Source organism: Prionailurus viverrinus, chromosome E3 (genome assembly GCF_022837055.1).
Source record: "Prionailurus viverrinus isolate Anna chromosome E3, UM_Priviv_1.0, whole genome shotgun sequence".
Taxonomy (NCBI): domain Eukaryota; kingdom Metazoa; phylum Chordata; class Mammalia; order Carnivora; family Felidae; genus Prionailurus; species Prionailurus viverrinus.
The window spans coordinates 22,412,962-22,437,809 of record NC_062576.1 but is presented as its reverse complement, the minus strand read 5'-3'; the positions used below and the strand labels follow the sequence as shown (position 1 = coordinate 22,437,809).

Genomic DNA, 24,848 nt, shown 5'->3' with positions numbered 1-24,848 from the left:
AATAACAGCCAGAGGGACTGAGCTCCTGAACCGTTCAATCTCTCCGGGTTAAGAAAAGAATCCGCCCCACTGATGAGAACCATACAAGCCGGTCTATAAAGTAGAATGCCTTCACAGTTGTCATGACACTGTGGTTCCAGAGAATCCTTTTTCCTTGAATTAACCCAAGATATTCACTCTATAACTCAGGGCATGGTTTTCTTAGCAAGACTGTTGATTAGGACAGACATGGAGTCCTTATCCGCATTCTACCTGACCTTTCTGCGGTTTCTTTCGGCTACCACCCGCCTCCGTCATTCACTCTCCTTCCATCCTCAGGCCCCTTTCCGCCTTCCTGCCTTCCATCCTTCTTGCTTACTGCCTATTTGGAGGCTTCCCTAACCCTTCAGACTTGATGCTTGACTCCACCTTCACCCGATTCAGTGTCTTCCTCTGGCTCTACTTCTGTAATGGACATTGTGTTGGTTTCTCCAACATCCATGCATCCCACGCCCCTAGCAGCAGCAATACAGTTTGGGGAATTAAAAAGGCCTGGTCCACACACTGCCACTGGCACCATGTTGATTTCCACTTCCAGACAATCCTGTCTCTTCACTACTTACTCTAGAATCGAAGTTCCAGGAGTAAGCATCTGATCACCCAGGTTCATGGCTACCTCTTTGGACCTGGCTCCTTCTGACTCCACAGTAGGAGTTTTGAGAGGAGGCCAGTGCCTTAATTGCCCTCAGGTTCAATCCCAGGGAGTAATTCCCCCACAGGGGATCTGGCACTAATAAGGGAGGGATTCTAGATCAGTGCTGTTCAAATAGAATAGTAATGCAAGCCACACATATAATTTAAAATCTTCTAGTAACCACATTTAAAAAGGTAGGAACAGGTGAAATCAATTTTAATGGTACATTTTACTTCACCCAATATTTCCAAAAATCCATCATATCAACATGTGTTCAATATTTAAAAAATCATTACTAAGATATGTTCCTTTTTGGTTTTGTTGTTAGAAGTCTTTGGAACCCAGGGTGTATTTTGATACTCACAGCACAACTCAATCTGGATGCTAAATTTTTATTGGAAATACTTGATCCGTATTTATATTTACAGCTGAAAAAGTCAAATCACATACTCAAGCTGTTCCAAGCATACTTAAAAGTTTTCCAATTACTGGATCAAGTACCAAAAAAAAAAAAAAAAAAAGTTTTCCCTTAATATCCACTTCCACATCGACAAAATAAATTCATCTTTACTAGAACTATTGTTTGTAGCAAAAGCAGATCAGGGTCAGAGTTAAGTCTATCCAAGTTATGTCACTTCACGGACTCACGTCAACACAGCATTAACATGGGACGTAAAGGGGGTGTTGCGTACGTTGAAAAGTAACTGTAAGTTCACCAATGCCAGCAAAACATTCTTCAAATTTTTCTTGTAGGTTTTGCAGATAATTTACATAATGCCAGTTATTACAATTAAAAATCTTTTGCACATATTCGTATTATAAAATGTGTTAAGTCATTGCATAAATCATTGATATATATTATAAGAAACTTCCATGTCAATGTAAATTCTTGTAGTCTTCTAGCCAGGTGACAAGTAAGTTTTTTGTCCCCTTAGAGCTTCAAATTTATCTCATTCATATATACTGTGATATCAGTGAGAAAGCATAAATCACACTGCCATGTTTGGTCTTTGATTATTAAATATTTGGTAAAAATTCCTTTGCTTTCAAGCAAATATTTTTTTTAAGTTTATCTATTTATTTTGGGAAAGAGAGAGAAAGCCTGAATGGAGAAGGGGTTGAGAGAGAATCCCAAGCAGGCTCTGCACTGATAGCGTGGAGCCCAACGCGGGGCTCAAAACCAAGAAACGTGAGATCAGCTCTGAGCCGAAGTCAGACGCTTAACCAACTGAGCCACCCAGGTTCCCCTCAAGCAGATCACTTGGAATTCACAGCACAGTAAATCTTTGTAAAACTCTTCTGTGACCCAATGGATGAACATGGATAGAGAGACAAGATCATCACATTTATTGCTTTCTATTCCTGTCCATAAGCTGGTGATTCACAGCATTTGAATGTATACACTGAACAATTTTAACAGCTATATCCATGACACTTTCTGCAGAGTCTACTTCTGAAAACGAACACAAATATTTTCAACATATGTCAGACGGTGGAATGAAGCAATAAGGGAAACATCAGTCTCCTGTTTTGAAATTACAATAAATCCAGATTTTTTTCTTTTACTGAACATAGCTGGAGCACCATCTGGCATGAGAGAAACTAGTTTTTTTCATATCTAACTGAATTTCTTCTTTGTCATATGTAAAAAAAAAATTGTCTTTAATCTGTGCCACAGTTTATTTTTTTAAGCAGTGAATTGAAACTAAGGGCATCTGACTCTTGGTTTCGGTTCAGGTCACGGTCTCACTGTTTGTGGGTTCAAGCCCTGCATCAGGCTCTGTGCTGACAGCATGGAGCCTGCTTGCGATTCTCTCTCTCCCTCTCTCTCTGCCCCTCCCTTGCTCGCTCTCTGTCTCTCTCAAAATAAATAAATAAACTAAAATAAATAAATAAATAAATAGACTCAGGGCACCCAGCTGGCTCAGTCAGTAGAGCATGCAACTCTTAATCTCGGGGTTGTGAGTTCAAGTCCCATGTTGGGTATAGAGATTACTTAAATAAATAAACTTTAAAAAATAAATAAATAAAAATAAATATACCTAAAGTATTAATTGGGTTGTGTCTCATAACATAACTTGGCTATAATTTGCTATTTTTTCAAAATTTGAATTTATCTTTGATAAATTATTTTATTCTATGGGCAATTGGTGGCTTAACTGAAGATTGTTCACTTTTTATAAAATATCTTTTTAGTCTTTTTCTCATGATTTTCTAAAAACCTTTTCACAACTGAAGTAATAATTTACCATCTTTTCATTAAAAATTATGTGCATGCATGTGTGTACAAAATCCAAATCATTTTATAGTGGGCCAAAATTATATTCTCTGATCTTGTTAAAACCTATTTGGAAACTTCTTTGTTCTGCATTTTATTTTGTTTTCAGACAACTGATTTCATCTTTTTTTCTTTTATTATTTTATTTATTTAAATGAATTACTTATTAGTGTTAAATTAAATTATTATTATTTACTTATTTTTATTTATTTTGAGAGAAAGAGAGCACTAGCAGGGGAGGGTCAGAGAGAGAGGGAAAGAGAATCCCAAGCAGCCTCCACGCTGTCAGCACAGAGCTCCACGTGGGGTTCAACCTCACGAACTGTGAGATTCATCTGTTTTTTTAAAACATTTTGTTTTATTTATTTTTATTTTAGAGGGTGGGGAGAGAGGCAGAAGGAAAGAATCTTAAGCAGGCTCCACGCTTAGCTCAGAGCCTGACAAAGGGCTCACTCCCACCACCCAGGGATCATGACCTGACCCAAAATCGAGTTGGACGCTCAACCAACTGAGCCACCCAGGCACCCCAGCTTTTTTTTTTTTTAATTTTAATGTTTATTTATTTTTGAGAGAGAGAGAGATACAGAATCTGAAGCAGGCTCCAGGCTCTGAGCTGTCAGCACAGAGCTCAACATTGGGCTTGAACTCATGAACCATGAAATCAATGACCTGAGCTGAAGTTGAACGCTTAACTGACTGAGCCACCCAGGTGCCCACCCAGCCTTTTTTTAAATTGTGAAACATAACATAACATAAAATGTACCATGTTTTAAAAAGATTTTAAGTGGGGCACCTGGGTGGCTCAGTCGGTTAAGCGGCCGACTTCGGCTCAGGTCATGATCTCGCGGTCCGTGAGTTCGAGCCCCGCGTCGGGCTCTGTGCTGACAGAGCCTGGAGCCTGTTTCAGATTCTGTGTCTCCCTCTCTCTGACCCTCCCCCGTTCATGCTCTGTCTCTCTCTGTCTTAAAAATAAATAAACGTTAAAAAAATAATAATAATAAATAAATAAATAAATAAATAAATAAATAAAAAGATTTTAAGCAATCTCTGTGCCCGACATGGGGCTCGAACTCACGACCCCGAGATCAAGAGCCACATGCTCCACCAGCTGAGCCAGCTAGGCACCCCAAATGTACCATTTTGAGTGTGCGGTTCTGTGGCATTTGATGCCTTCCCACTGTTGTGCAACCCTTGCCACCACCCATCTCCAGAACTTGTTTTGTCCCCTGCAGCTGAGTCTGTGTGGCCCTTAAACATGAACTCCCCACTCTCCCCAGCCAGCCCCGGGCAGCCTCCGTGCTATTTTCTGTCCCTATGAATCTGACTGTTCTAGGCACCTCCTATAGCTTGGATGATACAGTATTTGTTCCTTTGTGACTGGCTTATTTCACTTACTATAACGTCTTTAAAATTCATTGATGTTATAGTACGTGTCACATTCCATTGTAAGGACATGCCACATGTTCACCCCTTCGTCCAGCAGCAGACACTTGAGTTGCCTCCAGCTCTTGGCCACTGAGAAGAGTGCTGCTGTGCCTGTGGCTGTGCAAACATTTGATGGAGCCCCTGCCTTCACTTCCCGGGGGGATACACCGAGATGTGGAATGGTTCAATTTTACAGTTTGTCTAGGTTTAGTTTTTTTGAGGAATTGCCACACAGGTTTTCACAGGGAAAGTCCCCTTCCGCCAGCAATGTACGAAGGTCTCAGGTCGTCCTCACCGACATGGGTTTGTTTTGGTAATAGCCGTAACGGACGTGAGGTGCCATCTCATTCTGGTTTTGAGTTGTGTTGCCCTAATGACTGGAAAGTGATAGTGGCCGTGTTTTCATGTGTGTCATCAATTCCTTTTTTAAAAAATGCTGTATTTGAGGGGCGCCTGGGTGGCTCAGCTGGTGAAGCATTTGACTCTTGATTTCAGCTCAGGTCATGTTCTTGCGGTTTGTGCGTTTGAGCCCCGTGTCGGACTCCACGCTGATGGTGAATCTCACTGCTTGAGAGTCTCTCTCTCTCTCTCTCTCTCTCTCTCTCTCTCTCTCTCTCTCCCTCTCTCCCTCTCTCTCTGCCCCTCCTGTGCTTGTGCTCTCTCTCTCTGTTTCTCTCAAAATAAACAAATAAACTTAAAAAAATTCTTTATTTGAGTGTAGTGGACACGCAATATTACATTAGTTTCAGATATATAACAGTGACTGGACAAGTTTATGGATTATGCTACGCTCACTGCAACTGTAGCTTCCATCTGTCACCAACAATGCTATTATAGTATCATTGACTACATTCCTTATGCTATGCCTTTTATGCCTGGACTGTCTTCATTCCATAGCAGGAAGACTGTATCTCCCACCCCTCTTCACCCATTTTGCCCATCCCCCACTCCCTCCCCTCTGCCAGCCATCAGTTCTGTGTATTTCCAGCTATGATTCTGCTTTTTGTTTGTCTCCTCATTTGGTTTTTTTTAGATTCCACATATGAATGGAATCATGCGGTATTTGTCTTTCTCAGTCAGATTTATTTCACTTGGCAACATACTCTCTAGGCCCATCCGTGCGTCCACATTACGGCAAATGGCACGATCCCATCCCTTTTTATGCCTGCAGGCTTTTCCAGCACGCTCATGCATGCACATGCACGAGTGGGTATGCCTGTCTGTGTACCACCACTTTCGTATCCATTTGTCCATCGAGAAACACTTCCTTGTCTTGTCTATTGTAAAGAATACTGGGGGCGCCTGGGTGGCTCAGTCGGTTAAGCGTCCGACTTCAACTCAGGTCACGATCTCGCGGTCCGTGAGTTCGAGCCACGTGTCGGGCTCTAGGCTGATGGCTCGGAGCCTGGAGCCTGCTTCCGATTCTGTGTCTCCCTCTCTCTCTGCCCCTCCCCTGTTCATGCTCTGTCTCTCTCTGTCTCAAAAATAAATAAACGTTAAAAAAAAAAAGGAAAAAAAAAAGAATACTGCAGTAAACATAGGGGTGCATGTATCTTTTCAAATTAGCGTTTTGGGGTAAATATCCAGTAGTGGAATTATTGGATCATATGTTGTTCCTATTTTTAATGTTTTGGAGGAACCCCCATACATTTGCTTTAGTGGCTGCACCAATTTACGTTCCCACCAACGGTGTGTGGGGGTTTTTTTTCCTCCACAGCCTTCTCAACACTTTATTTCTTGTCTTTCTGATACTAGCCGTTCTGATTTGTGTGAGGTGGTATCTCACTGTGGTTTTGATTTGCATTTTCCTGACGATGAGTGATACTGAGCATCTTTTCATGTATCTGGTGGCCAACTTCTTTTTTTTTTTCAACATTTATTTATTTTTGAGAGAGAGAGAAAGACAGCATGAGCAGAGGACGGGCAGAGAGAGAGGGAGACACAGAATCTGAAGCAGGCTCTAGGCTCGGAGCTGTCAGCACAGAGCCCGATGCAGGGCTTGAACTCACAGACCATGAGATCATTATCTGAGCCAAAGTCGGACACTTAACTAACTGGGCCACCCAGACATCCCCCAACTGTATCTCTTCTTTGAAAAAATGTCTATTCTGGTGCTCTGCCCAATTTTTAATCGAGTTATTTGAGAGGTTTTTTTGGTGTCGTGTTGTATAAGTTCTTTACATATTTTGGATACTAATCCCTTATCAGATATGTCATTTACAAATATCTTCTCCCATTATGTAAGTTGTCTTTTCATTTTGTTGATTGTTTCCTTTGCTGTGCAGAAGCTTTTTATTTTGATGTAGTCCCAGTAGTTTATTTTTGCTTTTGTTTCCCTTGCCATCAATTCTTTCTTGAATGTTGAAAGAAAACCTCTTATCAAATTCACTCTGTGTTTGCTGAAAATGCTTCAATATTTTCCACTTTATTATCTTTTTAAATGTTTGTTCTACAACAAACACAGCATTTTTGTTTTGCTTTGCCCAGCAAATTACAGTTGCCATTCATCATGAAATCTGTGGTTTATCTTCTTTCAGTCTCTGCCTTTTTTTTTTTTTTAACTCTTCTGGTCATAGCACTAGTTTCTGCATCTCTATTAGGTTCTGAATTCATTGTGTGCCTTCATTTTAAATTTAAACTTACAACCCTGGGTGGCCCAGTCGGTTAAGCATCCGATTTCGGCTCAGGTCATGATCTCACAGTTTGTGAGTTGGAGCCCCGCGTCAGGCTCTGTGCTGACAGCTCAGAGCCTGGAGCCCGTTTCAGATTCTGTGTCTCCCTCTCTCTCTGCCCCTCCCCGGCTCATACTCTGTCTGTCTCTCTCTCTCAAAAATAAATAAATGTTTAAAAATTAAAAAAAGTTGTACCCCTACATAGAAAAATGAATTGTATTCTAACTAAAAGAATATGGATTTTGATTTAATCACCACTTGTGATTTACAAAGATATCATGCAACCATACTGTTTGCATAAAATATTCACATAAACACATGACAGTGTTATGTGACTGCACAGGAAAGATCCTTCAAACTGAATCAGTCCGTTGGCCCCAGTCAGATTGGGGCCGTGCTCATGTGTAATCCCAGGAACATCTCCTTGTGGCTGACCTGTGACACTGTATATGCTGCACGGGTCCTGCACGTGCCCTACCACGTAGCAATATTTCACGTGATGCAGTTATTATCAGAGTGCACACTTGTTTGTCCTATTGAAATAAAATGGAACTTAACAGAAAAATGGCTTACACAGATTCAGTTTTGAAATTCTAAAAATTAAGTAAAACTAAGAACTAGCTCTCCACTCACATTAGCCACAGCTCAAGGGCTCAGTGGTTACAGGTGCCTAGAGGCTACTATACTGGGGAGCACAGTAGAAATGCAAAACCACAACAATATGTGGCCTAAGCAATTCCTCTGCTTAGTTTCTTCCTTGGAGGAGCTTTGTACGTGTGCATGAGAGGGCATGCAGGACAGCAGTTGTTAACCAGAACAACCCTTAAATCCATCCATTGGATGATAGACATTAAAAAAAAAATGGCAGTGTATCCATTCTAAGGCATTTTATGTGCCACAGTTTAAATTTTTTTTTTTTTAGTTTATCTATTTTTGAGAGAGAGTAGAGATAGTGTGTGAGTGGGGGAGGGACAAAGAGAGAAGGAGACGCAGAATCTGAAGCTGTCAGCACAGAGCCTGATGCGGGGCTTGAACTCACAAACTGTGAGATCGTGACCTGAGCCTAAGTCAGACGCTTAACGGACTGAGCCACCCAGGTGCCCCTCTGTGCCACAGTTTAAAACAGATATTTAGTTAGATCTCTAAGACATATTACTAGCTGGGGAGGGGGAAAAAGCAAATTGTACAATGTGATGTAATTATTTTAAAAATATCGCATTGGGACACCTGGGTGGCTCAGTCCGTTAGGCATCTGACTCTTGATTTCAGCTCAGGTCATGATTTCAGGGTCGTGAGATCCTGCCCAGCATTGGCTCCATGCTGAGTGTGGAGTCTGCTTGGGATTCTCTCTCTTCCTCTCCCTTTCCTCCTCCCCCAAAATTGCACACTACCCTCTCTAAAAAAATAACTAACTAAATAAATAAAAATACCACATTTTAAAATTGATTAGATACATGGATGGATAGATAGATGATAGAAAGATAGAGATGCTAGATGGCAGAAATATTTATAGATAGGTAGATAGATAGACACACAGACACCAGCGTGGCTACCGCTGTGGAGGGAGAGAGAAAACTTAGACTGAGATTTAATAAGAAGAATACATTAGTGCATTACTCATATAATTAAAATTAACTTGGGGGAAAGAAAGAACTTAAGGGGAAGTCCTGATAAGTGGAAAGATTAACAAAGACACCAATTAAGTAGAATTAACTGCAATACAGATTATATGTTGTCTAAATAAGTGTTATCACATGGTTATAATATTTAATGCATATGTCAAAAGTAATTCTTCAAAAAGAAGATGCACAAATGATATGGTGGCCTTTCTGTAAACTGAAAATGGGAAATGCCAAACAGTGATCAGAACTAATTTATGAGGCTTGTTTCCGCCAGCCCTCTGGCTGGTGTCCAGCATACCCATCACACTCTGCTGTTGCATGAAAAGCCTCCAGACCACAGTCCCAGTTGGCATCCATCCCACTGCCCTCAACATTTTCCAGCTGTTCCTGTAGTTCCCGTTTTTTATATCCACTGTTCTTTTATTCTGCTTTCTTTGTTTCTTAAATATAGACATTGATTGAGTGGTCATTAGGATCTACACAACGTAACCTTTCTCAAGAAAGAGGGCTGGGAAATCTACGGGTTTGAGATCCTCAATGTGCCCTTCTTTACCTTAGAAAAACTCAGTTCCAGGAGCACCTGGCTGGCTCAGTCGGTTAAGCGCCTGACTCTTGATTTAGGCTCAGGTCATGATCTCATGGTTCGTGAGTTCAAGCCCCACGTGGGGCTCCGTGCTGACGGTGTAGAGCCTGCTTGGGATTCTCTGTCTCCCTCTCTCTCTGCCCCTCCCCTGCTTGCTCTCTATCTCTCTCTCTCTCTCTCTCTCTCTCTCAAAAATAAATAAATATTAAAATTTTCTTAATAATAATAATTAAAAAAAACAGTTTCCAATGAATAGATACCTAGTGCCAGTTTCCTGCTTTTTCAGGAGTGCCAGTTTGTCCCAGGGCCTCTAGGACAGGGATTGATAAATTTAATCTTCGTCTCAAATTACCGTCTCTCCACAAGACATTGATTAAATAGATCAGTCAAGAAAGACAACAAAATCAGCAGACAGACCAGAGAATCTTCTCGAACTTTGTATAAACACATCCTGAAATTGGTGTTTCTTGGGAACTTTTGCTTCAAACCATTCCCTAAATTGAAACTGCATTCCACTTCTGTAACATCACAGCCTTTTACTAAGACAGAATTATGGAAACTGCCTAAGCAGAGAATGTGTGTCTATGAATAAAACTGAAATGAGTTAATCTGTAAAACCTGGAACCATAACACCAACAAAGATGGCGCGATTCATACCGCAAATGATGAGAAGGAAAAGTAAACAAGAGAGCGTTACCTTCGGAAAGCAGAAAACATGAGGACAATGATAAGACCTAATACAACAGAAATAAAAAAGACTTAGGCAACCCAATCAGAAACAAAACACTTTAGATTTTTTAAATCTAGTTGTATCATGTTTCCAAGAGACCAGCCTAACGAAAAGTGAATCAGAAGTGTGGGGTGGGGGGGGGAAGTGTTAAGGGGAAAAGGGATGGTGTTCTAGAACACATCAGGAATACAAACAGAAAGGAAACAGGACAGCAATAGCAATTCTAGAGGGAAGAGGACATATAACCAAAGCATTTTAAGCAGAGTGTTATTTTTTATGGTAGAAAGTACAATCTCCCTAAAGGATAATAACTTTTATGAACGTCTGAAATAAAAAGCAAAGCACTGATGGAAAAAAAAAAAGATAGAAATTGTCAAAGAAAGTAAGACTCTGTTTTGTGTTTTTAAACCATTCGTATTGTAATCATCATTTATTTTTCTGGTCAGAGTCCTACCCGAGCTCTTCCTGATTCCAGGACAATGTCCAGAGTTTATGTGCTGCCTGAGCTCATTATAACTAGATCAGTAAGAAAAAATTAACCCCCTGTGATAAATGGAGCTTCCGGCATTGAGGAAACAAGAAAATCTTCTTACTACACATCTAGCAAATGCCATTTCCTGTATCAAACAGTTCCTGTTTGGGGCACCTGAGTGGCTGAGTCCGTTGAGTGTCCAGCTCTTGGTTTCAGTTCAGGTCATGATCTCCTGGGTTTGTGGTCTTCAGCCCCTGTGTCAGGCTGCTCCCTACCAGCACAGATTCTCTCCCTCCCTCTCTCTCTGCCTCTCCCTCACCCCTGCTCTCTCTTTCCCTCTCTTTCTCAAAATAAATAAACTTAAAACAGAACAAAACAATTATTGTTTTAAAATTTTAAGTCAACAAGTCCTTGGAACTATTAAAACCAATCTCTGATTTTAAGAAATTTCCTTGCCTTTCTTAGTTATCAAACTTAGGTGAAAACTTAATTTTATGATGAAAGAAATTCATAAAAGTACAGATTTAATTTAATTTTATGACTAGCATGTAAATATCTATTTAACGTGTGTGTGTGTGTGTGTGTGTGTGTGTGTGTGTGTGTGTGTGTTTAAAGAAATCTAACTAAAGGTCCCTGGCTGGCTCACTCAGTAGAGCATGCAATTCGTGATCTTGGGGTCCTGACTTTGAGCCCCACATCAGGAGTAGAGTTTACCTAAAAAAAAAAAAAAGAAAGAAAGAAAAGAAATCTAAGTAAAAACCAATGTTTTGCATTCTCAAAAGAGGTGGCGTCAATACTTTTTTAACTTAGAGGTTTATCTTAAGTACCATTGAATTTATTGCCTCAAATTTAAAGCAAGACTGAGGAAAAGAATGTGGGAATTAAAGTAATTATTTCTATAGAACTATGAGAAATATTGACAAAACTAAAATTGAACAAGAGATTAACAAACTATTCCCATTCTGACAGAACAAAATGTAAGATAATCAGATTTGAATAATGGAATTAATAAATGTTGCATAATAAATAAATACATCCAAAAGTATATATGATCTTCAAACATGCATAGAACACATTAAAAATGATATATTGGGCCAAACAAAACCTTAAATAAATTCCAAAGGCAGAAATTGCACAAGTCAAATACGTGATAAAAACAAATTATGAATGAATTACATCAGGATAATGAAAAAAATCAGGATACGTAGAATTAAAAAAAACTTTTTATTTTTTTTTTAATTTTTTTTTTCAACGTTTATTTATTTTTGGGACAGAGAGAGACAGAGCATGAACGGGGGAGAGGCAGAGAGAGAGGGAGACACAGAATCGGAAACAGGCTCCAGGCTCTGAGCCATCAGCCCAGAGCCCGACGCGGGGCTCGAACTCACGGACCGCGAGATCGTGACCTGGCTGAAGTCGGAGGCTTAACCGACTGCGCCACCCAGGCGCCCCTAAAAAAAACTTTTTAAATGTTTATTTATTTTTGAGAGAGAGAGAGACAGAGTATGCGGGGGAGGGCGCAGAGAGAGAGGGAGACACAGAATCCGAAGCAGGCTCCAGGCTCTGAGCTGTCAGCACAGATCCCAACACGGGGCTTGAACCCACCCACCAAGAGGTCATGACCTGAGCCAAACGCCCCCATAGAATTTTTTTTCATCACCCATATAAATTACTTTGGAAAAAGAGGGGAAGAAAAACTCCAGTTTCTGTTGATGTACCAAAGAACACAAAAAGAACAGTACCTTTCAAAACTGATGAGATGTCAGCAACCCAGTAATTAGAAGCCAAATCATAATTGTAGATGCTTTTATTAAGACAGAATGAAAAGAAATGAAATGTTTCTTTTATTTTTTTTTAATTTTAGACAGAGAGAGAGTTCTTGAGAGCAGGGGAGAGGGGCAGAGGGAGAGAGAGAGAATCCTAAGCAGGCTCCGTGCTCAGCGCAGGGCTCAATCCCACGGCCCGGGGATCAATGAAATGTTTCTGATAAAAAGGGGTTACGAGGGGCGCCTGGCTGGCTCAGTTGGTGGAGCCTGCGACCCTTGATCTAAGGGTTGTGAGTTCAAGCCCCACATTGGGTGTAGAGATTACTTAAAAATAAAATCTTAAAAGAAAGGCGGGGGAGGTAGTTGCAAAAAAGAACTAAAAGGAACAAAATAGCAGGTAGATGGACTCAAGCCTGCTAAAAACAGACACGGCAAAGTTAAGCAATAGAGAAACAAATGTTAAATCCATGATCTGGATCTCTGATGAGATCAATCAAATAAAGTAACTCTAGAGACATTTATCCAGGAAAATAGAGTTCATATTTCAAAATTTGGAAATAAAAAGGAGGTTCAGCTAGAGATCCAATTGAGATTTAAAAAGATATAAAACAGGGGCACCTGAGTGGCTCAGTTGGTTAAGCATCTAACTTTGGCTCAGGTCATGATCTCACATTTGTGAGTTCAAGCCCTGTGTAGGGCTCTGTGCTGACAGCTCGGAGCCTGGAGCCTGCTTCGGATTCTGTCTCCTTCTCTCTCTGCCCCTCCCCCACTTGTGCTCTGTCTCTCTCTGTCTCTCAAAAGTAAATAAATGTAATTTTAAAAGTTAAAAAAAGATATAAAATAATCTGTGCTGATTAATTTTTTATTTATTTTTATTTTTTAGGTTTATTTATTTTGTGAAACAGAAACAGCATGAGTGGGGAAGGTGCAGAGAGGGAGGGAGAGAGAGAGAGAGAGAGAGAGAGAATGAGAGAGAGAGAGAGAATGAATCCCAAGCAGGCCCTGTGCTGCCAGGACAGAGCCCAGCCTGATACAGGGCTTGAACCCATGAAGTCGTGAGATTATGACCTGAGCAGAAACCAAGAATCAGACACTTGACCAACTGAACCACCCAGGTGCCTTGCTAATTAATTTTCTAGATTATATCATGGTTGTTTTTTTTTTAACCAGGATACATGAGGACTGATGCTTATTAATAGATTTCCAAATACTCAGCATTTCCTACATTCCTGAAATATGGTAGGTTTTTCTTTTAATAATATCTTATTTAGGATATGATATTTATAGGGGCACCTGGGTGGCTCTGTCAGTTAAGTGTCCAACTCTTGATTCAGCCCAGGTCATGATCTCCAGGTTTGTGAAATCAAGCCCCAAGTGCAAAGCCTGCTTGGGATTCTCTCTCCCCCTCTCTCTGCTCCTTTGCTCCTTGCATTTTCTCTCTCTCTCTTTCAAATAAATAACTTTAAATATATATTTATAAATCAGTCTGCAGTTGGTATGCAGTTTTGGGGACATGATTTTGAGGTTTGGATGTGGCTTTCACAGAAATATGAACATTTTTTCCTTCTCTGTGCTCAGATATCATTTATAGAGAAGTAGAATTGTCTATTTACTGGCTATTTAGAAGAATTCCTCTGAGAAACCCTCAGGGTCTGGTGGATTTTCCACAGGGAGCCGGTTGATAACATTCTCTGTTTTGCTCTTGTGCTGGCTTATATTTTTCTAGAATATCATCTATTTCAATCAGTTTGTCAAATTTAATTGCACAAAGTTTTGCAAAGGTGCTAAGCCTTTTCATTTCTTCTGCATGAGGTTATTTCTGCCTCACCTTTAATATTGGTTTTGGTGCTTTCCTCCTCTTTTTTTTTTTTTTTTTTTTTAATTCACCAACTCAGATTTCATTCATTTTACTCTAACTGACCCCATCCCAAAGACTCTGTTAGGACTGAGGAATTGCACTTTTTATTTATTTGTTTTCTTTTCAAATTCACTGATTTCTTTATTGTTTTCTTCTGATTTTCTGATTTCTTGAGATATAATGTGTTGTTCTTTTGTTAACTTCTTCAATTGTGCACTGACTTCATTTATTTTAGTTGCTTTCTTTACTGACATGTTGGTTTGAGGCTGTGCGTTTTCCTCTTAACCCAGCTCTAGTCATATGACATAGATTGTGCCATCTATTAAACTTGACTTCATTATTCAAGATACTGGGGACAATTTGGTTACAGTTTTTCTCTAATCTCTTCCCCTAAATTTTTCCCCCACCCCAACGGGTGGTAGGTTTTTCCTAATAATTATTCTCTTTTAAAAAATTTTTTAATGTTTTATTTATTTTTGAGAGAGAGAGACACACACAGAGTATAAGCGGAGGAGGGGCAGAGAGAGAGGGAGGTACAGAATCCAAAGCAGGCCTCAGGCTCTGTCTAAGCTTCCAGCACCGAGCCCAACGTGGGGCTCAAATGCACAAACTGTGAGATCATGACCTGAGCTGAAGTCTGACGCTTAACCGACTGAGCCACCCAGGTGCCCCTCTAGTTTTCTTGAATTGTGATTGGAAAATGGTCTGTACTGTTTGTACTTCTTTGCATTTCATTAGGATTTTCTTTGTGGTCCAATATATAGTCCGTTATTGTAAAAATTCCACAGGCACATGGAAAGGTGTATCCTTCTCTTATCAGTGGATAGCATTTGATACAACATGAGAAAAACCAGCCTTACTGAATATATATTCAGGTCCTCAGAGTATTCTTGATGTCCCTATCTATCGTGGGAGAGATGAGCAGCAGTTTGGTCTGTTAGTCCTCTGTGTGTGTTGGAGTTTGATGCTCTGGTCATTTTGATGTTGTTTTTGGTTATTTCCTCAATCATTGCAATTTTAGCCTAATTGTGTAGCGTGTGCGCCCTGGGTTATAAAATCGCCCCGGTGGTCTTCAGCGACGCTTGGGTTTGATTTTGTCTGACACGAATGTCATGAACCTCGCTTTCTTTTTGTTAACTTCACCTGACATGTCTTTGTTCATCCATCTCAACCTTCCTGAGAAACTTCCACGTATTCTTTGGTGTTCAACCAAAAGTCAGGTTTTGCTTTTTTGACCCAATCTGAAAGGCTTTCTCTTTCAATCACTTCTTTAAAAAAGCGAAAAGTCCCACCTATGCTGATTGAAATAAGAGATGCTTTCTCTCAATTCTCTCATCTTCTATTTTCTGTTCTTAACATTTCTTCGGTTTTCTCCAATTTGATGCCCGCATTATGTTTGCTTTGCTTCGCCTCACTTGGTACCTGTGTGTTTCTGGTAATTAGCTTTATAACTTTAGCTTGCCTTTATACTTTTAGATAATATTGTAAACCCCTGCTTCCTCATTTATCCGTGTTAGGAAATGTCTCACCCAGCTCTTCCAGAGATCCCACAATGTCCCCTCCTTACCAAAAGTGGGGGTTAGGGACAGCCACCGTGCACCCCCTCCTGCCACACCTGCACTCGGGAGATTTACCTGATTCATTTTCTCTAAATTTTGTTTTAATGTTTATTTAGTTTTGAGAGAGAGAGAGACAAGGCGCAAGCAGAAGAAGGGCAGAGAGAGAGGGAGACACAGAATCCGAAGCAGGTTCCGGGCTCTGAGCTGTCAGCACAAGAGCCCCACGCGAACCCACACACCGTGAGATCACGACCTGAGCCGCTTAACCGACTGAGCCACCCAGGCGCCCCTGATTTACTTTCTTTATTGTCTCCTCTTCTGTCCAATCCCTTTTATGATGGAGGATGGTTAGAGTGAAGGGGTCGAAAGCAATCTGACCTCCTTTCCTGCTTTCCTGCCGTCTGGGAAAAACACTGCCGGCCCCTGGCTGTTTTCCGGCGCTCTGGTAGAACAGTGAGGTGAAGGCAAGGGGCTTCGCCTCCAGTGGGTCAGGGGAGACTTCTCTCCCGGCTGGGGCTCATCCCTCAGTTGGCCCCTCTCCAAATTGGGGACATTCCTCAGAGTTTTCAGGATTTTCAGCTTTACCTTCTACCCATTCCTCAACCCCTCTTCTGGGGAAACAGGGCGGAAGCTGCCCATTGTTTCAATGAAGCTTCTCTATTTCCTCCATTGGCACTTTAAAGCCATAACGTGGGGTCATAAACCTCCTTCTCTTCTTCTAAATGTTCTTGGTGGGTTTTTTTTTAATCTAGATTTTGTCAGTTTTTTGTTCATTTCATTATACTGGAAGAGGAAACATCTATCTTTTTGTTTCTCTCCACCTTTATGTCCCAGAGATCCCTTGTTCTTTGCAGCATAATACTCTGAAGTATAGATGTACTGTAATTTAGCTAACCATCCTCTTATTGACAGAGTGGTTAATTAATGAATGGAGCCCATATTTAATGCCCAGTGTGAGAAGGAAGCAGGGAAATGATCATGTCTCCATAGAGCTGGTGGAACTGTTCATTGATACGGTCCCCAAAAGATGTCATCTTGAAAACATCTGAGCTCTTTAATTCTGAAATCCCATGTGTAGAAATTGATGTTAAGATAATAATTATAGCAGAGCCACATGCTCCCTGTGCAAGAATCTGCAGTGGTGCTTTACTTGGAAAAGCAAAGATGGTGGGAACGCAGTTATTCAACAATTGAGGACTGGTTAGCAAATTACTGTACAGCCACATACAGAAGCATATGCAGCCATTGGTTACCGTGAAGGGCAGTGAAGAGGCCTTACTTACCTTGTTTGAGAGAGACGGCCTGAGAGTGCTGCCCTGGTGTGTTTTCGTCTTCTTTCCCCAGCCTTACAGTAAGTGGAAATACTGCCTAGATTCTGGCAGTAAAGTAATTCCTAGTCCTGGTTCAGATAAAGGTAAGCCAGCTCTGGGGGCGCCTAGGTGGCTCACTCGGTTGAGCATCTGACTTCGGCTCAGGTCACGATCTCACTGTTTGTGGGTTTGAGCCCCACATCAGGCTCTGTGCGGACAGCTCAGAGCCTGGGCCCTGCTTCGGATTCTGTGTCTCCTCTCCCTGCCCCTCCCACGCTCATGCTCTGTCTCTCAAACAATAGAATAAAGCATTAAAAGTTTCTTTCTTTAATTAAAAAAAAAGGTAGGAGAGCTCTAAGTGTGTGTGTGTGTGTGTGTGTGTGTGTGTGTGTGTGTGTGCATGGCGCATGCACACACACCCACACATGCTTCCTAGGAGTGTTTGCAAAAGTAGATAAGCTAAAGAAAATTATTTCTACCAACTTCACGCCCATGGCGAGCACGGAATTTATTTGAGAGAAATTTCTTGATAAACTGCTTAGAAGAGAGTATGAACTACAAATGAGTTGAATGTGGTCAGAACTGCCTTGCAAGAGACAGGCAGAAGAATCTTCTGGTTTATTCCAGAAGTGGAAAGGGAGGAGTGGGAAGAAATGTCGGGGTTTCCCAAGACCACTCTCAGGTTTGATGGTTTTCTAGAAGGACTGATAGAACTCAGAAGAGCTGTTATAGTCACAGTTAAAGGGTTTTTTTTTTTTTTAGTTTTTTTCTTTATTTTGAGAGAGAGAGAGACAGCGAGCAGAGGAGAGGCAGAGAGAGAGGGGAGAGAGAGAGAGAGAGAGAGAGAGAGAGAGAGAGAGAATCCTGAGCGGAGCCCAATGCGGGGCTCAAACTCACCATGAGATCATGACCTAAGCCGAAATCAAGAGTTGGACGCCTTACCGACTGAGCCACCCAGTTGTCCCCACAGTTTGTTCTATGAAAGGGTACAGATTAAGCCAGCAAAGGGAAAAACTGCACTGGGCAGAGTCCAGGCACTGGCTTCTAGCTGCATCTCCAAATGGGATCATATAGGCAACACTTGATTCTCCCAACAGTGATGTGTGACCACTCACAGAATGCCATCATCCAGGGAGGCTCACCTGAGCCTTGGTGTCTGTGGTCTTTCCTGGATGTCAGTCATGTGAGGACTGTGTGACTGGTCCTAATTGCCCTCCCTCCAGCCTGTCCAGAAGTCCCACTGATAGAGCACGGCCCAAAGTCCCCACCACAAATCACACGTGACAGAAACTATCCGGCAGGGCCCAAGCCCCAGGTACAAAGACGCTCTTCTCACGCAGGTTATTCCAAAGGCTTAGAGGTCAACCAAAACCAGTCTTATGAAATGTTCAGGGTTTGACCATCTCAACCCCGCTGAGTTAACCCCATAGGGCACAGAGGGAGGGATACATGAAGGGGCACCTGGGTGGCTCAGTGGGTTAAGCGTCCGACTTCAGCTTATGTCATGATCTCACTGTTTGTGAGTTCGAGCCCTGCATCCATCTCTCTGCTGTCAGCACAGAGCCTGCCTCAGATTCCCTGTCCCCCCCGCCACCCGTCTCTCTCTGCCCCCCACCCCCCGCTCTGGCGCATGCTCTCTCTCTCTCTCAAAAATAAGTAAACATTAAAAAAAGAAAAGAGAAAAAAAGGGATGAATGAAAACAGGGAGAGGTCAGAAGACTCTTGTGGGCAGTGACCTGCTGATAATCCCCAAACCTTCAAGAAAAGCCTATCATAATAAGTCCTAAAATGCTTTCTGTAAATGAAGATCTCCTGAAAATCTGTGAGGAGGTAGTTCTGCATCAGAGAAAAAGTGTCTGGGGCAAGGATGGTAAAGAACAGAAGTGGAGACCACAGAGAGCAGGGGAGGGTAAGCCACGGGACTAGGGGCGATCGCGCAGGGGGCAGGGCTTGGGTAGAGAGGCTGTTTGGACGAGGAGAAGGGGGCAAACATATTTTCTGAAGCATCATTTCACGGTCTTCTTTGGATGACTCATTGTCATAATACTTTTTCTCAAGTAGTGGCTTTCAGCCCTGGCCATACATTCCAGTCACGTGGAAAGAATTTTTTAAATGGCCCCGCCCCAAATGAGTCAGAGTCTCTGGGAATCAAGGCTGGCTGGGCATTGGTATTTTTTTTAATTCCGTGGATGAATCTAATGCATAGACAGTGTTGAGATTCACTGCTCACAAGCATCTGTGGCCATCTTGTTGACACAATACCTTCAAAAAGGGCTTCTCAGCCTCACCATTATTGATATTTTGGCCCAATAATTCTGTTGTGGGGGGGGGGTGTCTTGTACCCTGTAGGATGACATGTAGCAGCTCCCCTTGGCCTCTACCTATTTGCCAGTAGGACCCTGCTTCCCCAGTTGTGACAATAAAAAATGCCTCCAAAACACTGCCAGTGTCGCCTGGGGGAGGGGGGGGTCGAAATCACTTCTGGCTGAGAACTGCAGCCATAAAAGAATTATTGAAGGTGGCACTTGCAGAAAATTTTCTTGGGGGGACTGATCTCTCTCTGCCCCTCCTCTGTCCATGCTCTGCTAGCTCATCAGTCAAATCCGTGAGAGGTGCTGGTGGAGGCAGCTGACGTGTGGCCCACGATCAGTGGAAAGTTACGAGCAGTTGTCTTGCAGAGATGATGCACACCAATGTAAATGGGGAATTTTCTGAGTGTTTCTGAAAAATGGTGTTTAAAGGACAGGCTGGGGGCGGGGGGGGGGGGAGAAAAAAGAAAAAAAAAGAGCACAGCCTGGGAACGAATCCTAGCTGTGTCATTTTTCACCGACTTATCTTGGTTTCTTAGTTAGCTTTTACCTACCAAAGCCAGTCTAAAAAAATGGCTGAAAGTAACACCACTTTATAGCTCGTGAGTCCTCGGTCAGCTGGGGGGTTCTGCTGGGCTCGTCTGGGCTCCCGCATGTGTATGGGGTCAGCTGCACATTGGAGAAGTGACTTTGCTGATACCAGGCTCCATCACATGCCTGGGTTTTAGCCAGGATAGACTCCTCTCCACCTGGCCTCTGGTTCTGCAGAAGGCTAGCGAGGCCTTGTATGCGTGGTGACGTCAGGGTTCCAAAAGCACAACTGGAAACATTCATGGCCTTGGCCCTTCATCCCTTCCCCTGCATTCCTTTGATCTAAGAAGATCACAAAGCCAGATTCCTCTCTTGGTGGGAAGAGCTGCAAAGTCATTTGCAAGGTGACAGACACAGGGAGGGATGGAGAACAGGCGGTCATTTCTGTCATCTACCACATTTGAGCAAGCTTCTTAACCTCGCAAAGCCTCTATTTTCTCCGCGGGGGAAACAGGGGGAGTCTTGGCTACCTCCGAGCTGTGTAGGCTCAGTGCCTCGTGCACAATTGGTGCTTCTATACAATAGCTGTGGTTACTGGCTTGTCATTCTGCTCTGTGATATACTTCAGTGGTCGCACTTTCCTTCCCAGACCTTGTCGGTCTGTCCCTCCTCCCATCGCTGACCGAACAACTTCAAGCTGCCTGAAGGTACCTCTTCCCGACCCGTGCCTCCATGTTTTCGCTGATGCTGTTCTTTCCACCTGGGACATCCACCTGTCTCCTTGGTGGCCTGAACTCTTAGAGGCAGCCGATACGAAGTCGGCTCTAGCGCCTGTCTCTTGCCCCAGCCCTCCCCCGTCCTTCTGTAAGGTCAGCGGTGACTTTAGGTAGCACACGCAGGGAGCACTGGATATCCTGAACGATGTCATGAGAAAGTCACCTCCCCTTCTGTTTTTCATTACTTCTCATCACACAGGGAAGTTTCCTTTTGGTGCTGGTGTGTCTTTAACATCCCAGGAGTCCTTGCCAGCCTCCTTTTTTTTTTTTTTAATAGGCAGAAAGTGAGCCTGGGTCTCGGACCTTTCAGTAGGAAAAAAATATTAGCACTGAATTGTTTCCATCATTTTTATTTTTACAGTTCCTTTCCTTCATGGCAAAAGATACTAGTTTTACATTTTTCATGGTGCTGTAAAGTCTCCTTCCAAACCGCTTTTATTTGGCCTGTAAAAAAAGGAACCAATTTGGAGGGGAAAAACCTTAAATAAATATCATTGTGGGCGATTGCTCAGACAGGACAAAAATAGAGGGGGAAGGAGAGTGATAGGTTCAGGAAAGGAAAATCCTGAAATGGATCAGCTCTACGAGCTCCTCTAATAAAAACCCACGGTGCTAATAGGCTCCCCAAGTTCTTGTTGGAGTCACGCCTTTGTCTAACACTGGATTCACAGTCTGTGAGGGCAGGGAGCAGGTGTTCCCTGTCTCTGACACCAGCTCGTCACGAAGGTGCTGGCCGATTCCGCACTCCAGTACCGTCCGTGGGAGACGAGGGAGTAGCCAGTGGTTCATAATCCCGTACTCAGCCCAACTGCATTCTCCTCGAGGCGTTAGTAGGAGAAGAGGGGAAGAAAGAGTACCGAGAGTCGTGACTGTAGTACCAGGTCGTAGTAACAGGAGGAGTGGCTGTTGTAAGTGGCAACAGCAGAGATGGTCGCGGTACTACTGGCAGGAACCGTGTACTGAACACCTAATGTGGGTCGAGTGTTGGACTGAGTTCTCCATGCGTCTGCTTGTTTGTTCTCATCGCAACCCCGCAAGCTACTCTTCCGACCTCCATTTTACAGATGAGACATGGAGGCTTGACGAGCTCAGATAATTGGCTGGGAAATAACAGAGCTGCGAGTCTAAGGTCACTGTGACTCCCAGGTTCGTGCTCTTCACGGCCAGAGACAACATCTCCCGCAAGGGTCTCTGGAATGCTTTGTACCCTTCCAAAGGCAACGGAAATGCTGCTTCAGCAATTCATGTATAATTTAAAGGAATTCTGAAGCAATTTGAATATTTAAATTATGTCTTATCGAGGCAATGTAAAAAAAAAAAAATCTGCTTCTCTTCAGCCTACTACTAGGATCCCCAGAGTTTTGGTGGACTATTTGAGAACCCTCCAGTCTCTAGTCCGTCTCCAAACACCCCCAGCCCCACCCGTGCCATCTCCAGCTTCACTGGTCTCCCGTTTCACTGAAGAAGTGAGATTCAGATGGAAAAGTACTGGCACAAGCTTGACCGAGGTTCTCTAATAAAGACACTGTGCATCACGTCTCAGCTGCTGGCTGTTGCCATGGCGACAGCCACAATTTCTCCCAGACAGCTTGGGTCTGAAGGGAGGGTGGACCCTAGGGGAACAAGTGGATTTCTCCAACCTGTCAGTCCCTCTCACCTTTCCTGTTCCTGTCATCTCCCCCACTCCCACCAGCGCTCCCCCCCCCCCACCCCGCACTTCCTTAGATGACGCTGACAGCGGGTACCAGCACCCTCCGGGCCATCGTAATTAGCATTTGGCTCTGAGCCCAGTCTTCTGGCAGCACATTCCTCACCTTCCTCGCCAGCCAATCTCCTTTCCCCAGCATCCCTCCATCGGTGCTGCCCACTGCTGCATCTGCAGCACCAACAACCTCAGCACCAAGGTCACCACCGGGGCCAACGATGACGAAGCACCCCCTTCCTCCTTGGTTGGGTGTTACACCGGCTAATGCCTCACTCTTGTCTGAGCCGCTTGGTGTAATAAGACAGTGATACTGAAAAAAGAGGGTGTCCTCAGGAGAATGGGTAAAGGGGAAACACCAGTCCTTGGAGGGGCTGAGAGATTCCTTCGGTTTAGGATTCCTCAGTTAAGTTCTCCTGGACAGAAGGGACGAAGCCAAAGTGAGCACGGAATACCCCCAGAAAGGTGAGGAAAGAATCAGAACAGTTCACATGTGGAAGCAGCTTGGAGCCTGGGGCACTGAACATGGTGGTGGTGATGATGCAGGTGAGGACAAGGACGTTGACCAGGAGGATGACAACAGCTCATTGATTGAGCACTTGCTGTATGCCAGACACCCTACGAAGCACTTTGCAAGCATTATTGCACGTAATCCTCACATCAGCTGCACGGTAGCAGGTACTGGCCAGGTGGTAGCTACTGTTCCTACATCCAGTTCACAGGTGGGGATCTAAGACGTAGAAACGTTAAGTATCACACCCCGAGGAAGAACAATCCCACAAATCCAAAATGTGGGCCATTCTACAGGACCACTGGCCTGGACTCTTCAAAAATATTGATGTCATTTATGAAAGAGTAGGGATATCTCCCAGGAAAAAAACAAGAATAAAGAGACTAAGAACCAAATGCAATTTGTGATCCTACGTGGAATCCTGATATGGAAAATCAAAGCTGTATAAAAGACGTTTGAGGGACATTTGGTGGGATTTTAATATGGGCTGTGTATTAGATGACATTAGGAATCACTGTGAATTTTTAATAAGATACTAGTCTTATGCTATGTAGGAGAACGTATTTATTTTTAGGTGGATATAGGCGGAAATATTTAGGGAACAAGTCTCATGATGTCTATAATTTACTTGTACATGTACATACTCTGTGATGTTTTCTTTTTTTTTTTTTTTAATTTTTAAAATTTTATCCGAGAGGGGCGCCTGGGTGGCGCAGTCGGTTGAGCGTCCGACTTCAGCCAGGTCACGATCTCGCAGTCCGTGAGTTCGAGCCCCGCGTCAGGCTCTGGGCTGATGGCTCGGAGCCTGGAGCCTGTTTCTGATTCTGTGTCTCCCTCTCTCTCTGCCCCTCCCCTGTTCATGCTCTGTCTCTCTCTGTCCCAAAAATAAATAAAAAACGTTGAAAAAAAAATTAAAAAAAAAAAATTTTATCCAAGAGAGAGAGAGAGATAGCACAAATGGGGAAGGGGAGCAGAGGAAAAGAGAGAGAGAATCCCAAGCAGGCTCCACACTCAGCACGGAGCCCAACGCAGGGCTCGATTCCATGACCCCTGGGATCACGACCTGAGCCGAAATCAAGAGTTGGACGCTCAACTGGCTGAGCCACCCAGGCGCCCCCTGTGACGGTTTCAATCAGTTCTCTGATTCTCTGGACTCCAACTGGGGTCTTACAATTCAACTGTGACGCTACCCAGAGTTAGCTCAGACCCCACAGGTTAAGGGGTTGGTCCCACAAAACTGCCCCACTTGAGATACCAGCCCACAGTCCCCTCAGGAAAGCATTTTACGTATATTTACTGGTTTATTATGAAGGCTACCACTCAGGAACAGCCAAATGGGGAAGATGCACAGGGCAGGGGAGAAGGGCATAGAGCTTCAATGCCCTGTCTGGGCTGGGCACACTGCCCTCCCAGCCTCTCCATGTGCTCACTAATCCCTGTTATTTGGAGGCTCTTATGGAAGTCTCATATCACATAGGCAGGATTGATGAAATCATTGACCATTGGCGACCTACTCAAATCTCCAACCTCTCTTCCCTCCCCAGATGTGGGGGGTAGGGGGGCTGAAAGTTCCAACCACCTAATTGTGCCTTGGTCTTTCTGGTGACCAGCCCCCATCCTGAAGCTACCTAGGGACAGCGAGTCACCAGTCATTCATTAGCATACAAAAGACGCTCTTACCACTCCTAGGGATCCAGGGGTTTTTAGGAGCTATGTGCCAGGAACCTGGGACAAGACCAAATTTTGATTTTTGTTATGATATCACACTTATACACACAAATATAGAGCAAATGTAGCAAAATGTGAATAATTATTGAAACTTGGTGGTTCATCATTGGGTTGTCAGTAGTATGTCACATGGGTCATCGTAGTACTATTCTCTCAACTTTTGTGTATGTATGAAATTCTTCATAGTAAGTGTGAGGGAAAGTAGAAAAGAAAGGTTGAGTCACTTGCCTAAGGTCACATAGCTATAAGGTGTCAGAAGTGAACTCTGATCTGAGCCACCTGGCTTCAAAGCCTGTGTTCCAGAACCCTGCTCTACTGCTTACCTTAGAGATACCAGAAGCTT

The 24,848-nt window shown here is 43.2% G+C and overlaps 1 protein-coding gene across 7 annotated transcripts in view; it reads left to right on the top strand.

Moving 5' to 3' along the window:
- TNRC6A (trinucleotide repeat containing adaptor 6A) overlaps nucleotides 1-24,848 on the top strand; it is a 205,457-nt gene that overhangs the window by 42,766 nt on the left and 137,843 nt on the right. The gene's annotated exons all lie outside the window — the stretch shown is intronic.